Raw genomic sequence first — 19,148 nt, 5'->3', positions numbered from 1 at the left:
GTGGACCCTCATGTTACATTGCAGCAAAACAGATTGATGCAACTCTTTTACCAGTAAAGAGGTAGTCTTTTGCATTCCATTTTGTTGACTAACTAAAGTAATGTTTACAGTGCATATGAACCAAAGCAGATGTGTGTACTGGTACCTTAAAAACAGTCATGTTTGTGTTTTTTTTTCTGCCTTCATATCAGGATGTTCAGGTAGCAGATGACAATCATTAACTGATGACATTAGAAAAAAAAATTACATTTGCACCAGGTGAGGCTTGAACTCACAACCTCGGCATTGCTCAACAGATACTGTCTTATAAGTACCGCGCGCTGACCGATTGCACCACAGGAGCGCATGGTGAAAGCAAATTATTTTTAGTTGAGTGATTTTAGAATCGAGTTGACTAAGTAAATTAACTTGGTTTATTAATTTTAAATTAGTTACTTTTTAAATCCACTAAACTACTGCACCCAATACTAAAGTACCTAATAAAAGTAATATTCTAATCATAAGGTAATCAATTATATTGTGCATTTGTGTTATTGCCCAGTTTTATGTATCCATAGGTGTATATTGCAATGAATTCATGCCATTGTTGTACAGTTAAATATTATCAAAATTGTAAAACAATTCCTGTTTATTTATCTTAAATAATATTTGCTATAGATATATGCAACTTTAATGTTGCATAGGGAAAATATACACTACAATACCAAAAAATACAGTATCTTTAAATAAAAATAAGTTAAATCTCACATGTGCTCTATATTTAAAGGTAAACATTGTTTTTTTGGTCTGTAGCACCTAAATTGTCAGTAAAGTCAGTGTCCAAAGAAATATAAAAAGCAGAAAATTACCCTTTTGATGACATGGATGAAAGGACTTCAAGAAACCCATCAGCAATTGCCATAGACATTGTTATTTTGTAGCCAATCTGATATTAAATTGCAATTAAAACTTAATTGGTATGTTTTGGTATATATGGATTTCATGCAATACCATTAAGACAGTCACCTGCATTGGAAAAAAGCATAACTTCTAGAATGAGAATGAGCAACAAAGGAACATGCATCCTAGATGGGACTTGAAGCCACTGTCCCAGGTGATAGTAAACTTTTCAGGAAACTAATCCACAATGTCATTAGGATAAATGTCTGCTTTTAGATACTGGGCCATAATTTTACAAGCTGAATAGTACCGGATTGTTAATCAGATAAAAGATTCTGGTGGAGCCATTTGTGCAGTATCAAGTAAGAATAAAAGGAACATCTCCAGTAATTATATGGATGAAATAAAGCCTATCACCCCAGATAACTTGAAACCACAAACACCAGCTTAGGAGGCCAGTGCCTTATCCATTAGGCCACGGGGGCTTAGTAACATCTTTGTGTGAAACTGATTTTTTCATTAGTATAATCATTAATTGTTGCGATATAGGAAAGCCTTTTATTTGTGTTCTTTGCTTTACAAATCCCAGCATGAAATGTGATTGTACTAACCAGCCCTAATAGTGTGGACCCTCATGTTACATTGCAGCAAAACAGATTGATGCAACTCTTTTACCAGTAAAGAGGTAGCCTTTTGCATTCCATTTTGTTGACTAACTAAAGTAATGTTTACAGTGCATATGAACCAAAGCAGATGTGTGTACTGGTACCTTAAAAACAGTCATGTTTGTGTTTTTTTTTCTGCCTTCATATCAGGATGTTCAGGTAGCAGATGATAATCATTAACTGATGACATTAGAAAAAAAAATTACATTTGCTCCAGGTGAGGCTTGAACTCACAACCTCGGCATTGCTCAACAGATACTGTCTTATAAGTACCGCGCGCTGACTGATTGCACCACAGGAGCACATGGTGAAAGCACATTATTTTTAGTTGAGTGAATTTAGAATCGATTTGACTAAGTAAATTAACTTGGTTTATTAATTTTAAATTAGTTACTTTTTAAATCCACTAAACTACTGCACCCAATACTAAAGTACCTAATAAAAGTAATATTCTAATCATAAGGTAATCAATTATATTGTGCATTTGTGTTATTGCCCAGTTTTATGTATCCATAGGTGTATATTGCAATGAATTCATGCCATTGTTGTACAGTTCAATATTATCAAAATTGTAAAACAATTCCTGTTTATTTATCTTAAATAATATTTGCTATAGATATATGCAACTTTAATGTTGCATAGGGAAAATATACACTACAATACTAAAAAATGCAGTATCTTTAAATAAAAATAAGTTAAATCTCACATGTGCTCTATATTTAAAGGTAAACATTGTTTTTTTGGTCTGTAGCACCTAAATTGTCAGTAAAGTCAGTGTCCAAAGAAATATAAAAAGCAGAAAATTACCCTTTTGATGACATGGATGAAAGGACTTCAAGAAACCCATCAGCAATTGCCATAGACATTGTTATTTTGTAGCCACTCTGATATTAAATTGCAATTAAAACTTAATTGGTATGTTTTGGTATATATGGATTTCATGCAATACCATTAAGACAGTCACCTGCATTGAAAAAAAGCATAACTTCTAGAATGAGAATGAGCAACAAAGGAACATGCATCCTAGATGGGACTTGAAGCCACTGTCCCAGGTGATAGTAAACTTTTCAGGAAACGAATCCACAATGTCATTAGGATAAATGTCTGCTTTTAGATACTGGGCCATAATTTTACAAGCTGAATAGTACCGGATTGTTAATCAGATAAAAGATTCTGGTGGAGCCATTTGTGCAGTATCAAGTAAGAATAAAAGGAACATCTCCAGTAATTATATGGATGAAATAAAGCCTATCACCCCAGATAACTTGAAACCACAAACACCAGCTTAGGAGGCCAGTGCCTTATCCATTAGGCAACGGGGGCTTAGTAACATCTTTGTGTGAAACTGATTTTTTCATTAGTATAATCATTAATTGTTGCGATATAGGAAAGCCTTTTATTTGTGTTCTTTGCTTTACAAATCCCAGCATGAAATGTGATTGTACTAACCAGCCCTAATAGTGTGGACCCTCATGTTACATTGCAGCAAAATAGATTGATGCAACTCTTTTACCAATAAAGAGGTAGTCTTTTGCATTCCATTTTGTGGACTAACTAAAGTAATGTTTACAATGCATATGAACCAAAGCAGATGTGTGTACTGGTACCTTAAAAACAGTCATGTTTGTGTTTTTTTTTCTGCCTTCATATCCGGATGTTCAGGTAGCAGATGATAATCATTAACTGACGACATTAGAAAAAAAATTACATTTGCTCCAGGTGAGGCTTGAACTCACAACCTCGGCATTGCTCAAAAGATACTGTCTTATAAGTTCCGCGAGCTGACCGATTGCGCCACAGGAGCGCATGGTCAAAGCGCATTATTTTTAGTTGAGTGATTTTAGCATCGAGTTGACTATGTAAATTAACTTGGTTTATTAATTTTAAATTAGTTACTTTTTAAATCCACTAAACTACTGCACCCAATACTAAAGTACCTAATAAAACTAATATTCTAATCATAAGGTAATTAGTTATATTGTGCATTTGTGTTATTGCCCAGTTTTATGTATCCATAGGTGTATATTGCAATGAATTCATGCCATTGTTGTACAGTTTAATATTATCACAATTGTAAAATGATTCCTGTTTATTTATCTTAAATAATATTTGCTATAGATATATGCAACTTTAATGTTGCATAGGGAAAATATACACTACAATACCAAAAAATGCAGCATCTTTAAATAAAAATTATTTAAATCTCACATGTGCTCTATATTTAAAAGGTAAACATTGTTTTTTTGGTCTGTAGCACCTAAATTGTCAGTAAAGTCAGTGTCCAAAGAAATATAAAAAGCAGAAAATTACCCTTTTGATGACATGGATGAAAGGACTTCAAGAAACCCATCAGCAATTGCCATAGACATTGTTATTTTGTAGCCACTCTGATATTAAATTGCAATTAAAACTTAATAGGTATGTTTTGGTATATATGGATTTCATGCCATACCATTAAGACAGTCACCTGCATTGAAAAAAAGCATAACTTCTAGAATGAGAATGAGCAACAAAGGAACATGCATCCTAGATGGGACTTGAAGCCACTGTTCCAGGTGATAGTAAACTTTTCAGGAAACTAATCCACAATGTCATTAGGATAAATGTCTGCTTTTAGATACTGGGCCATAATTTTGCAAGCTGTACAGTACCGGATTGTTAAGCAGATAAAAGTTTCTGGTGGAGCCATTTGTGCAGTATCAAGCAAGAATAAAGGGAACATCTCCAGTAATTATATGGATGAAACAAAGCCTATCACCCCAGATAACTTGAAACCACAAACACCAGCTTAGGAGGCCAGTGCCTTTTCCATTAGGCCACTGGGGCTTAGTAACATCTTTGTGTGAAACTGATTTTTTCATTAGTATAATCACTAATTGTTGCGATATAGGAAAGCCGTTTATTTGTGTTCTTTGCTTTACAAATCCCAGCATGAAATGTGATTGTACTAACCAGCCCTAATAGTGTGGACCCTCATGTTACATTGCAGCAAAACAGATTGATGCAACTCTTTTACCAATAAAGAGGTAGTCTTTTGCGTTCCATTTTGTTGACTAACTAAAGTAATGTTTACAGTGCATATGAACCAAAGCAGATGTGTTTACTGGTACCTTAAAAACAGTCATGTTTGTGTTTTTTTTTCTGCCTTCATATCAGGATGTTCAGGTAGCAGATGATAATCATTAACTGATGACATTAGAAAAAAAAAATACATTTGCTGCAGGTGAGGCTTGAACTCACAACCTCGGCATTGCTCAAAAGATACTGTCTTATAAGTTCCGCGCGCTGACCGATTGCGCCACAGGAGCGCATGGTCAAAGTGCATTATTTTTAGTTGAGTGATTTTAGCATCGATTTGACTAAGTAAATTAACTTGGTTTATTAATTTTAAATTAGTTACTTTTTAAATCCACTAAACTACTGCACCCAATACTAAAGTACCTAATAAAACTAATATTCTAATCATAAGGTAATCAATTATATTGTGCATTTGTGTTATTGCCCAGTTTTATGTATCCATAGGTGTATATTGCAATGAATTCATGCCATTGTTGTACAGTTCAATATTATCAAAATTGTAAAACAATTCCTGTTTATTTATCTTAAATAATATTTGCTATAGATATATGCAACTTTAATGTTACATAGGGAAAATATACACTACAATACCAAAAAATGCAGTATCTTTAAATAAAAATAATTTAAATCTCACATGTGCTCTATATTTAAAGGTAAACATTGTTTTTTTGGTCTGTAGCACCTAAATTGTCAGTAAAGTCAGTGTCCAAAGTAATATAAAAAGCAGAAAATTACCCTTTGATGACATGGATGAAAGGACTTCAAGAAACCCATCAGCAATTGCCATAGACATTGTTATTTTGTAGCCACTCTGATATTAAATTGCAATTAAAACTTAATAGTTATGTTTTGGTATATATGGATTTCATGCAATACCATTAAGACAGTCACCTGCATTGAAAAAAAGCATAACTTCTAGAATGAGAATGAGCAACAAAGGAACATGCATCCTAGATGGGACTTGAAGCCACTGTCCCAGGTGATAGTAAACTTTTCAGGAAACTAATCCACAATGTCATTAGGATAAATGTCTGCTTTTAGATACTGGGCCATAATTTTACAAGCTGAATAGTACCGGATTGTTAATCAGATAAAAGATTCTGGTGGAGCCATTTGTGCAGTATCAAGCAAGAATAAAAGGAACATCTCCAGTAATTATATGGATGAAATAAAGCCTATCACCCCAGATAACTTGAAACCACAAACACCAGCTTAGGAGGCCAGTGCCTTATCCATTAGGCCACTGGGGCTTAGTAACATCTTTGTGTGAAACTGATTTTTTCATTAGTATAATCATTAATTGTTGCGATATAGGAAAGCCGTTTATTTGTGTTCTTTGCTTTACAAATCCCAGCATGAAATGTGATTGTACTAACCAGCCCTAATAGTGTGGACCCTCATGTTACATTGCAGCAAAATAGATTGATGCAACTCTTTTACCAATAAAGAGGTAGTCTTTTGCATTCCATTTTGTGGACTAACTAAAGTAATGTTTACAATGCATATGAACCAAAGCAGATGTGTGTACTGGTACCTTAAAAACAGTCATGTTTGTGTTTTTTTTTCTGCCTTCATATCTTGATGTTCAGGTAGCAGATGATAATCATTAACTGACTCCATTAGAAAAAAAATTACATTTGCTCCAGGTGAGGCTTGAATTCTCAACCTCGGCATTGCTCAACAGATACTGTCTTATAAGTTCAGCGCGCTGACTGATTGCGCCACAGGAGAGCAAGGTCAAAGTGCATTATTTTTAGTTGAGTGATTTTAGCATTGAGTTTACTAAGTAAATTAATTTGGTTTATTAATTTTAAATTAGTTACTTTCTAAATCCACTAAACTACTGCACCCAATACTAAAGTACCTAATAAAAGTAATATTCTAATCATTAGGTAATCAATTATATTGTGCATTTGTGTTATTGCCCAGTTTTATGTATCCATAGGTGTATATTGCAATGAATTCATGCCATTGTTGTACAGTTCAATATAATCAAAATTGTAAAATCATTCCTGTTTATTTATCTTAAATAATATTTGCTATAGATATATGTAACTTTAATGTTGCATAGGGAAAATATACACTACAATACCAAAAAATGCAGCATCTTTAAATTAAAATAATTTAAATCTCACATGTCCTCTATATTTAAAGGTAAACATTGTTTTTTTGGTATGTAGCACCTACAGTGTCAGTAAAGTCAGTGTCCAAAGAAATATAAAAAGCAGAAAATTACCCTTTTGATGACATGGATGAAAGGACTTCTAGAAACCCATCAGCAATTGCCATAGACATTGTTATTTTGTAGCCACTCTGATATTAAATTGCAATTAAAACTTAATAGTTATGTTTTGGTATATATGGATTTCATGCAATACAATTAAGACAGTCACCTGCATTGAAAAAAAGCATAACTTCTAGAATGAGAATGAGCAACAAAGGAACATGCATCCTAGATGGGACTTGAAGCCACTGTCCCAGGTGATAGTAAACTTTTCAGGAAACTAATCCACAATGTCATTAGGATAAATGTCTGCTTTTAGATACTGGGCCATAATTTTGCAAGCTGTACAGTACCGGATTGTTAAGCAGATAAAAGTTTCTGGTGGAGCCATTTGTGCAGTATCAAGCAAGAATAAAGGGAACATATCCAGTAATTATATGGATGAAATAAAGCCTATCACCCCAGATAACTTGAAACCACAAACACCAGCTTAGGAGGCCAGTGCCTTATCCATTAGGCCACTGGGGCTTAGTAACATCTTTGTGTGAAACTGATTTTTTCATTAGTATAATCATTAATTGTTGCGATATAGGAAAGCCGTTTATTTGTGTTCTTTGCTTTACAAATCCCAGCATGAAATGTGATTGTACTAACCAGCCCTAATAGTGTGGACCCTCATGTTACATTGCAGCAAAACAGATTGATGCAACTCTTTTACCAATAAAGAGGTAGTCTTTTGCATTCCATTTTGTGGACTAACTAAAGTAATGTTTACAGTGCATATGAACCAAAGCAGATGTGTGTACTGGTACCTTAAAAACAGTCATGTTTGTGTTTTTTTTTCTGCCTTCATATCCGGATGTTCAGGTAGCAGATGATAATCATTAACTGACGACATTAGAAAAAAAATTACATTTGCTCCAGGTGAGGCTTGAACTCTCAACCTCGGCATTGCTCAACAGATACTGTCTTATAAGTTCCGCGTGCTGACCGATTGCGCCACAGGAGCGCAAGGTCAAAGTGCATTATTTTTAGTTGAGTGATTTTAGCATCGAGTTTACTAAGTAAATTAACTTGGTTTATTAATTTTAAATTAGTTACTTTTTAAATCCACTAAACTACTGCACCCAATACTAAAGTACCTAATAAAAGTAATATTCTAATCATAAGGTAATCAATTATATTGTGCATTTGTGTTATTGCCCAGTTTTATGTATCCATAGGTGTATATTGCAATGAATTCATGCCATTGTTGTACAGTTCAATATTATCAAAATTGTAAAATCATTCCTGTTTATTTATCTTAAATAATATTTGCTATAGATATATGTAACTTTAATGTTGCATAGGGAAAATATACACTACAATACCAAAAAATGCAGCATCTTTAAATTAAAATAATTTAAATCTCACATGTCCTCTATATTTAAAGGTAAACATTGTTTTTTTGGTCTGTAGCACCTACAGTGTCAGTAAAGTCAGTATCCAAAGAAATATAAAAAGCAGAAAATTACCCTTTTGATGACATGGATGAAAGGACTTCAAGAAACCCATCAGCAATTGCCATAGACATTGTTATTTTGTAGCCACTCTGATATTAAATTGCAATTAAAACTTAATAGTTATGTTTTGGTATATATGGATTTCATGCAATACCATTAAGACAGTCACCTGCATTGAAAAAAAGCATAACTTCTAGAATGAGAATGAGCAACAAAGGAACATGCATCCTAGATGGGACTTGAAGCCACTGTCCCAGGTGATAGTAAACTTATCCGGAAACTAATCCACAATATCATCAGGATAAATGTCTGCTTTTAGATACTGGGCCATAATTTTGCAAGCTGAATAGTACCGGATTGTTAATCAGATAAAAGTTTCTGGTGGAGCCATTTGTGCAGTATCAAGCAAGAATAAAAGGAACATCTCCAGTAATTATATGGATGAAATAAAGCCTATCACCCCAGATAACTTGAAACCACAAACACCAGCTTAGGAGGCCAGTGCCTTATCCATTAGGCCACTGGGGCTTAGTAACATCTTTGTGTGAAACTGATTTTTTCATTTGTATAATCATTAATTGTTGCGATATAGGAAAGCCGTTTATTTGTGTTCTTTGCTTTACAAATCCCAGCATGAAATGTGATTGTACTAACCAGCCCTAATAGTGTGGACCCTCATGCTACATTGCAGCAAAATAGATTGATGCAACTCTTTTAGCAATAAAGAGGTAGTCTTTTGCATTCCATTTTGTGGACTAACTAAAGTAATGTTTACAATGCATATGAACCAAAGCAAATGTGTGTACTGGTACCTTAAAAATAGTCATGTTTGTGTTTTTTTTTCTGCCTTCATATCCGGATGTTCAGGTAGCAGATGATAATCATTAACTGACGACATTAGAAAAAAAATTACATTTGCTCCAGGTGAGGCTTGAACTCTCAACCTCGGCATTGCTCAACAGATACTGTCTTATAAGTTCCGCGTGCTGACCGATTGCGCCACAGGAGCGCAAGGTCAAAGTGCATTATTTTTAGTTGAGTGATTTTAGCATCGAGTTTACTAAGTAAATTAACTTGGTTTATTAATTTTAAATTAGTTACTTTTTAAATCCACTAAACTACTGCACCCAATACTAAAGTACCTAATAAAAGTAATATTCTAATCATAAGGTAATCAATTATATTGTGCATTTGTGTTATTGCCCAGTTTTATGTATCCATAGGTGTATATTGCAATGAATTCATGCCATTGTTGTACAGTTCAATATTATCAAAATTGTAAAATCATTCCTGTTTATTTATCTTAAATAATATTTGCTATAGATATATGTAACTTTAATGTTGCATAGGGAAAATATACACTACAATACCAAAAAATGCAGCATCTTTAAATTAAAATAATTTAAATCTCACATGTCCTCTATATTTAAAGGTAAACATTGTTTTTTTGGTCTGTAGCACCTACAGTGTCAGTAAAGTCAGTATCCAAAGAAATATAAAAAGCAGAAAATTACCCTTTTGATGACATGGATGAAAGGACTTCAAGAAACCCATCAGCAATTGCCATAGACATTGTTATTTTGTAGCCACTCTGATATTAAATTGCAATTAAAACTTAATAGTTATGTTTTGGTATATATGGATTTCATGCAATACAATTAAGACAGTCACCTGCATTGAAAAAAAGCATAACTTCTAGAATGAGAATGAGCAACAAAGGAACATGCATCCTAGATGGGACTTGAAGCCACTGTCCCAGGTGATAGTAAACTTTTCAGGAAACTAATCCACAATGTCATTAGGATAAATGTCTGCTTTTAGATACTGGGCCATAATTTTGCAAGCTGTACAGTACAGGATTGTTAAGCAGATAAAAGTTTCTGGTGGAGCCATTTGTGCAGTATCAAGCAAGAATAAAGGGAACATATCCAGTAATTATATGGATGAAATAAAGCCTATCACCCCAGATAACTTGAAACCACAAACACCAGCTTAGGAGGCCAGTGCCTTATCCATTAGGCCACTGGGGCTTAGTAACATCTTTGTGTGAAACTGATTTTTTCATTAGTATAATCACTAATTGTTGCGATATAGGAAAGCCGTTTATTTGTGTTCTTTGCTTTACAAATCCCAGCATGAAATGTGATTGTACTAACCAGCCCTAATAGTGTGGACCCTCATGTTACATTGCAGCAAAACAGATTGATGCAACTCTTTTACCAATAAAGAGGTAGTCTTTTGCATTCCATTTTGTGGACTAACTAAAGTAATGTTTACAGTGCATATGAACCAAAGCAGATGTGTGTACTGGTACCTTAAAAACAGTCATGTTTGTGTTTTTTTTTCTGCCTTCATATCAGGATGTTCAGGTAGCAGATGTTAATCATTAACTGATGACATTAGAAAAAAAATTACATTTGCTCCAGGTGAAGCTTGAACTCACAACCTCGGCATTGCTTAACAGATACTGTCTTGCAAGTACCACGCGCTGACCGATTGCACCACAGGAGCGCATGGTCAAAGTGCATTATTTTTAGTTGAGTGATTTTAGAATCGAGTTTTCTAAGTAAATTAACTTGGTTTATTAATTTTAAATTAGTTACTTTTTAAATACACTAAACTACTGCACCCAATACTAAAGTACCTAATAAAAGTAATATTATAATCATAAGGTAATCAATTATATTGTGCATTTGTGTTATTGCCTAGTTTTATGTATCCATAGGTGTATATTGCAATGAATTCATGCCATTGTTGTACAGTTCAATATTATCAAAATTGTAAAATCATTCCTGTTTATTTATCTTAAATTATATTTGCTATAGATATATGTAACTTTAATGTTGCATAGGGAAAATATACACTACAATACCAAAAAATGCAGCATCTTTAAATTAAAATAATTTAAATCTCACATGTCCTCTATATTTAAAGGTAAACATTGTTTTTTTGGTCTGTAGCACCTACAGTGTCAGTAAAGTCAGTGTCCAAAGAAATATAAAAAGCAGAAAATTACCCTTTTGATGACATGGATGAAAGGACTTCAAGAAACCCATCAGCAATTGCCATAGACATTGTTATTTTGTAGCCACTCTGATATTAAATTGCAATTAAAACTTAATAGTTATGTTTTGGTATATATGGATTTCATGCAATACAATTAAGACAGTCACCTGCATTGAAAAAAAGCATAACTTCTAGAATGAGAATGAGCAACAAAGGAACATGCATCCTAGATGGGACTTGAAGCCACTGTCCCAGGTGATAGTAAACTTTTCAGGAAACTAATCCACAATGTCATTAGGATAAATGTCTGCTTTTAGATACTGGGCCATAATTTTGCAAGCTGAATAGTACCGGATTGTTAATCAGATAAAACATTCTGGTGGAGCCATTTGTGCAGTATCAAGCAAGAATAAAAGGAACATCTCCAGTAATTGTATGGATGAAATAAAGCCTATCACCCCAGATAACTTGAAACCACAAACACCAACTTAGGAGGCCAGTGCCTTATCCAAAGGCCACTGGGGCTTAGTAACATCTTTGTGTGAAACTGATTTTTTCATTAGTATAATCATTAATTGTTGCGATATAGGAAAGCCGTTTATTTGTGTTCTTTGCTTTACAAATCCCAGCATGAAATGTGATTGTACTAACCAGACCTAATAGTGTGGACCCTCATGTTACAATGCAGCAAAACAGATTGATGCAACTCTTTTACCAGTAAAGAGGTAGTCTTTTGCATTCCATTTTGTTGACTAACTAAAGTAATGTTTACAGTGCATATGAACCAAAGAAGATGTGTGTACTGGTACCTTAAAAACAGTCATGTTTGTGTTTTTTTTTCTGCCTTCATATCAGGATGTTCAGGTAGCAGATGATAATCATTAACTGATGACATTAGAAAAAAATTACTTTTGTTCCAGGTGAGACTTGAATTCACAACCTCTGCATTGCTCAACAGATACTGTCTTATAAGTTCCGCGCGCTGACCGATTGCGCCACAGGAGCGCATGGTCAAAGTGCATTATTTTTAGTTGAGTGATTTTAGCATCAAGTTTACTAAGTAAATTAACTTGGTTTATTAATTTTAAATTAGTTACTTTTTAAATCCACTAAACTACTGCACCCAATACTAAAGTACCTAATAAAAGTAATATTCTAATCATAAGGTAATCAATTATATTGTGCATTTGTGTTATTGCCCAGTTTTATGTATCCATAGGTGTATATTGCAATGAATTCATGCCATTGTTGTACAGTTCAATATTATCAAAATTGTAAAATCATTCCTGTTTATTTATCTTAAATAATATTTGCTATAGATATATGTAACTTTAATGTTGCATAGGGAAAATATACACTACAATACCAAAAAATGCAGCATCTTTAAATTAAAATAATTTAAATCTCACATGTCCTCTATATTTAAAGGTAAACATTGTTTTCTTGGTCTGTAGCACCTACAGTGTCAGTAAAGTCAGTGTCCAAAGAAATATAAAAAGCAGAAAATTACCCTTTGATGACATGGATGAAAGGACTTCAAGAAACCCATCAGCAATTGCCATAGACATTGTTATTTTGTAGCCACTCTGATATTAAATTGCAATTAAAACTTAATTGGTATGTTTTGGTATATATGGATTTCATGCAATACCATTAAGACAGTCACCTGCATTGAAAAAAAGCATAACTTCTAGAATGAGAATGAGCAACAAAGGAACATGCATCCTAGATGGGACTTGAAGCCACTGTCCCAGGTGATAGTAAACTTTTCAGGAAACTAATCCACAATGTCATTAGGATAAATGTCTGCTTTTAGATACTGGGCCATAATTTTACAAGCTGAATAGTACCGGATTGTTAATCAGATAAAAGATTCTGGTGGAGCCATTTGTGCAGTATCAAGCAAGAATAAAAGGAACATCTCCAGTAATTATATGGATGAAATAAAGCCTATCACCCCAGATAACTTGAAACCACAAACACCAGCTTAGGAGGCCAGTGCCTTATCCATTAGGCCACTGGGGCTTAGTAACATCTTTGTGTGAAACTGATTTTTTCATTAGTATAATCATTAATTGTTGCGATATAGGAAAGCCGTTTATTTGTGTTCTTTGCTTTACAAATCCCAGCATGAAATGTGATTGTACTAACCAGCCCTAATAGTGTGGACCCTCATGTTACATTGCAGCAAAATAGATTGATGCAACTCTTTTACCAATAAAGAGGTAGTCTTTTGCATTCCATTTTGTGGACTAACTAAAGTAATGTTTACAATGCATATGAACCAAAGCAGATGTGTGTACTGGTACCTTAAAAACAGTCATGTTTGTGTTTTTTTTTCTGCCTTCATATCCGGATGTTCAGGTAGCAGATGATAATCATTAACTGACTCCATTAGAAAAAAAATTAAATTTGCTCCAGGTGAGGCTTGAACTCTCAACCTCGGCATTGCTCAACAGATACTGTCTTATAAGTTCCGCGCGCTGACTGATTGCGCCACAGGAGAGCAAGGTCAAAGTGCATAATTTTTAGTTGAGTGATTTTAGCATTGAGTTTACTAAGTAAATTAACTTGGTTTATTAATTTTAAATTAGTTACTTTCTAAATCCACTAAACTACTGCACCCAATACTAAAGTACCTAATAAAAGTAATATTCTAATCATTAGGTAATCAATTATATTGTGCATTTGTGTTATTGCCCAGTTTTATGTATCCATAGGTGTATATTGCAATGAATTCATGCCATTGTTGTACAGTTCAATATAATCAAAATTGTAAAATCATTCCTGTTTATTTATCTTAAATAATATTTGCTATAGATATATGTAACTTTAATGTTGCATAGGGAAAATATACACTACAATACCAAAAAATGCAGCATCTTTAAATTAAAATAATTTAAATCTCACATGTCCTCTATATTTAAAGGTAAACATTGTTTTTTTGGTATGTAGCACCTACAGTGTCAGTAAAGTCAGTGTCCAAAGAAATATAAAAAGCAGAAAATTACCCTTTTGATGACATGGATGAAAGGACTTCTAGAAACCCATCAGCAATTGCCATAGACATTGTTATTTTGTAGCCACTCTGATATTAAATTGCAATTAAAACTTAATAGTTATGTTTTGGTATATATGGATTTCATGCAATACAATTAAGACAGTCACCTGCATTGAAAAAAAGCATAACTTCTAGAATGAGAATGAGCAACAAAGGAACATGCATCCTAGATGGGACTTGAAGCCACTGTCCCAGGTGATAGTAAACTTTTCAGGAAACTAATCCACAATGTCATTAGGATAAATGTCTGCTTTTAGATACTGGGCCATAATTTTGCAAGCTGAATAGTACCGGATTGTTAATCAGATAAAACATTCTGGTGGAGCCATTTGTGCAGTATCAAGCAAGAATAAAAGGAACATCTCCAGTAATTGTATGGATGAAATAAAGCCTATCACCCCAGATAACTTGAAACCACAAACACCAACTTAGGAGGCCAGTGCCTTATCCAAAGGCCACTGGGGCTTAGTAACATCTTTGTGTGAAACTGATTTTTTCATTAGTATAATCATTAATTGTTGCGATATAGGAAAGCCGTTTATTTGTGTTCTTTGCTTTACAAATCCCAGCATGAAATGTGATTGTACTAACCAGACCTAATAGTGTGGACCCTCATGTTACAATGCAGCAAAACAGATTGATGCAACTCTTTTACCAGTAAAGAGGTAGTCTTTTGCATTCCATTTTGTTGACTAACTAAAGTAATGTTTACAGTGCATATGAACCAAAGAAGATGTGTGTACTGGTACCTTAAAAACAGTCATGTTTGTGTTTTTTTTTCTGCCTTCATATCAGGATGTTCAGGTAGCAGATGATAATCATTAACTGATGACATTAGAAAAAAATTACTTTTGTTCCAGGTGAGACTTGAATTCACAACCTCTGCATTGCTCAACAGATACTGTCTTATAAGTTCCGCGCGCTGACCGATTGCGCCACAGGAGCGCATGGTCAAAGTGCATTATTTATAGTTGAGTGATTTTAGCATCAAGTTTACTAAGTAAATTAACTTGGTTTATTAATTTTAAATTAGTTACTTTTTAAATCCACTAAACTACTGCACCCAATACTAAAGTACCTAATAAAAGTAATATTCTAATCATAAGGTAATCAATTATATTGTGCATTTGTGTTATTGCCCAGTTTTATGTATCCATAGGTGTATATTGCAATGAATTCATGCCATTGTTGTACAGTTCAATATTATCAAAATTGTAAAATCATTCCTGTTTATTTATCTTAAATAATATTTGCTATAGATATATGTAACTTTAATGTTGCATAGGGAAAATATACACTACAATACCAAAAAATGCAGCATCTTTAAATTAAAATAATTTAAATCTCACATGTCCTCTATATTTAAAGGTAAACATTGTTTTTTTGGTCTGTAGCACCTACAGTGTCAGTAAAGTCAGTGTCCAAAGAAATATAAAAAGCAGAAAATTACCCTTTGATGACATGGATGAAAGGACTTCAAGAAACCCATCAGCAATTGCCATAGACATTGTTATTTTGTAGCCACTCTGATATTAAATTGCAATTAAAACTTAATTGGTATGTTTTGGTATATATGGATTTCATGCAATACCATTAAGACAGTCACCTGCATTGAAAAAAAGCATAACTTCTAGAATGAGAATGAGCAACAAAGGAACATGCATCCTAGATGGGACTTGAAGCCACTGTCCCAGGTGATAGTAAACTTTTCAGGAAACTAATCCACAATGTCATTAGGATAAATGTCTGCTTTTAGATACTGGGCCATAATTTTACAAGCTGAATAGTACCGGATTGTTAATCAGATAAAAGATTCTGGTGGAGCCATTTGTGCAGTATCAAGCAAGAATAAAAGGAACATCTCCAGTAATTATATGGATGAAATAAAGCCTATCACCCCAGATAACTTGAAACCACAAACACCAGCTTAGGAGGCCAGTGCCTTATCCATTAGGCCACTGGGGCTTAGTAACATCTTTGTGTGAAACTGATTTTTTCATTTGTATAATCATTAATTGTTGCGATATAGGAAAGCCGTTTATTTGTGTTCTTTGCTTTACAAATCCCAGCATGAAATGTGATTGTACTAACCAGCCCTAATAGTGTGGACCCTCATGTTACATTGCAGCAAAATAGATTGATGCAACTCTTTTACCAATAAAGAGGTAGTCTTTTGCATTCCATTTTGTGGACTAACTAAAGTAATGTTTACAATGCATATGAACCAAAGCAGATGTGTGTACTGGTACCTTAAAAACAGTCATGTTTGTGTTTTTTTTTCTGCCTTCATATCCGGATGTTCAGGTAGCAGATGATAATCATTAACTGACTCCATTAGAAAAAAAATTAAATTTGCTCCAGGTGAGGCTTGAACTCTCAACCTCGGCATTGCTCAACAGATACTGTCTTATAAGTTCCGCGCGCTGACTGATTGCGCCACAGGAGAGCAAGGTCAAAGTGCATAATTTTTAGTTGAGTGATTTTAGCATTGAGTTTACTAAGTAAATTAACTTGGTTTATTAATTTTAAATTAGTTACTTTCTAAATCCACTAAACTACTGCACCCAATACTAAAGTACCTAATAAAAGTAATATTCTAATCATTAGGTAATCAATTATATTGTGCATTTGTGTTATTGCCCAGTTTTATGTATCCATAGGTGTATATTGCAATGAATTCATGCCATTGTTGTACAGTTCAATATAATCAAAATTGTAAAATCATTCCTGTTTATTTATCTTAAATAATATTTGCTATAGATATATGTAACTTTAATGTTGCATAGGGAAAATATACACTACAATACCAAAAAATGCAGCATCTTTAAATTAAAATAATTTAAATCTCACATGTCCTCTATATTTAAAGGTAAACATTGTTTTTTTGGTATGTAGCACCTACAGTGTCAGTAAAGTCAGTGTCCAAAGAAATATAAAAAGCAGAAAATTACCCTTTTGATGACATGGATGAAAGGACTTCTAGAAACCCATCAGCAATTGCCATAGACATTGTTATTTTGTAGCCACTCTGATATTAAATTGCAATTAAAACTTAATAGTTATGTTTTGGTATATATGGATTTCATGCAATACAATTAAGACAGTCACCTGCATTGAAAAAAAGCATAACTTCTAGAATGAGAATGAGCAACAAAGGAACATGCATCCTAGATGGGACTTGAAGCCACTGTCCCAGGTGATAGTAAACTTTTCAGGAAACTAATCCACAATGTCATTAGGATAAATGTCTGCTTTTAGATACTGGGCCATAATTTTGCAAGCTGTACAGTACCGGATTGTTAAGCAGATAAAAGTTTCTGGTGGAGCCATTTGTGCAGTATCAAGCAAGAATAAAGGGAACATATCCAGTAATTATATGGATGAAATAAAGCCTATCACCCCAGATAACTTGAAACCACAAACACCAGCTTAGGAGGCCAGTGCCTTATCCATTAGGCCACTGGGGCTTAGTAACATCTTTGTGTGAAACTGATTTTTTCATTAGTATAATCATTAATTGTTGCGATATAGGAAAGCCGTTTATTTGTGTTCTTTGCTTTACAAATCCCAGCATGAAATGTGATTGTACTAACCAGCCCTAATAGTGTGGACCCTCATGTTACATTGCAGCAAAACAGATTGATGCAACTCTTTTACCAATAAAGAGGTAGTCTTTTGCATTCCATTTTGTGGACTAACTAAAGTAATGTTTACAGTGCATATGAACCAAAGCAGATGTGTGTACTGGTACCTTAAAAACAGTCATGTTTGTGTTTTTTTTTCTGCCTTCATATCAGGATGTTCAGGTAGCAGATGATAATCATTAACTTATGACATTAGAAAAAAATTACTTTAGTTCCAGGTGAGGCTTGAATTCACAGCCTCAGCATTGCTCAACAGATACTGTCTTATAAATACCATGCGCTGACCGATTGCGCCACAGAAGCGCATGGTGAAAGCACATTATTTTTAGTTGAGTGATTTTAGCATCGAGTTTACTAAGTAAATTAACTTGGTTTATTAATTTTAAATTAGTTACTTTTTAAATCCACTAAACTACTGCACCCAATACTAAAGTACCTAATAAAAGTAATATTCTAATCATAAGGTAATCAATTATATTGTGCATTTGTGTTATTGCCCAGTTTTATGTATCCATAGGTGTATATTGCAATGAATTCATGCCATTGTTGTACAGTTCAATATTATCAAAATTGTAAAATCATTCCTGTTTATTTATCTTAAATAATATTTGCTATAGATATATGTAACTTTAATGTTGCATAGGGAAAATATACACTACAATACCAAAAAATGCAGCATCTTTAAATTAAAATAATTTAAATCTCACATATCCTCTATATTTAAAGGTAAACATTGTTTTTTTGGTCTGTAGCACCTACAGTGTCAGTAAAGTCAGTGTCCAAAGAAATATAAAAAGCAGAAAATTACCCTTTTGATGACATGGATGAAAGGACTTCAAGAAACCCATCAGCAATTGCCATAGACATTGTTATTTTGTAGCCACTCTGATATTAAATTGCAATTAAAACTTAATAGTTATGTTTTGGTATATATGGATTTCATGCAATACCATTAAGACAGTCACCTGCATTGAAAAAAAGCATAACTTCTAGAATGAGAATGAGCAACAAAGGAACATGCATCCTAGATGGGACTTGAAGCCACTGTCCCAGGTGATAGTAAACTTATCCGGAAACTAATCCACAATA

The 19,148-nt window shown here is 33.6% G+C and overlaps 2 non-coding genes across 2 annotated transcripts; both read right to left on the bottom strand.

Annotated features, from left to right (window-relative positions):
- Positions 1–250: 250 nt before the first annotated feature.
- TRNAI-UAU (transfer RNA isoleucine (anticodon UAU)) lies at positions 251–343 on the bottom strand. The gene is given in 2 exon segments: positions 251–286; positions 306–343. It is a non-coding gene; the product is annotated as a tRNA-Ile (tRNA).
- A 1,410-nt stretch (positions 344–1,753) lies between these two features.
- On the bottom strand, positions 1,754–1,846 carry TRNAI-UAU (transfer RNA isoleucine (anticodon UAU)). Its single transcript is given in 2 exon segments — positions 1,754–1,789; positions 1,809–1,846. It is a non-coding gene; the product is annotated as a tRNA-Ile (tRNA).
- Between the last annotated feature and the right edge of the window lie 17,302 nt (positions 1,847–19,148).

The sequence above is a fragment of the Taudactylus pleione genome, unplaced genomic scaffold, assembly GCF_031769625.1.
Source record: "Taudactylus pleione unplaced genomic scaffold, aTauple2 ptg000473l, whole genome shotgun sequence".
NCBI lineage: Eukaryota > Metazoa > Chordata > Amphibia > Anura > Myobatrachidae > Taudactylus > Taudactylus pleione.
The sequence above is the reverse complement of the archived record's forward strand: the minus strand, read 5'-3'. Positions and strand labels throughout refer to the sequence as shown.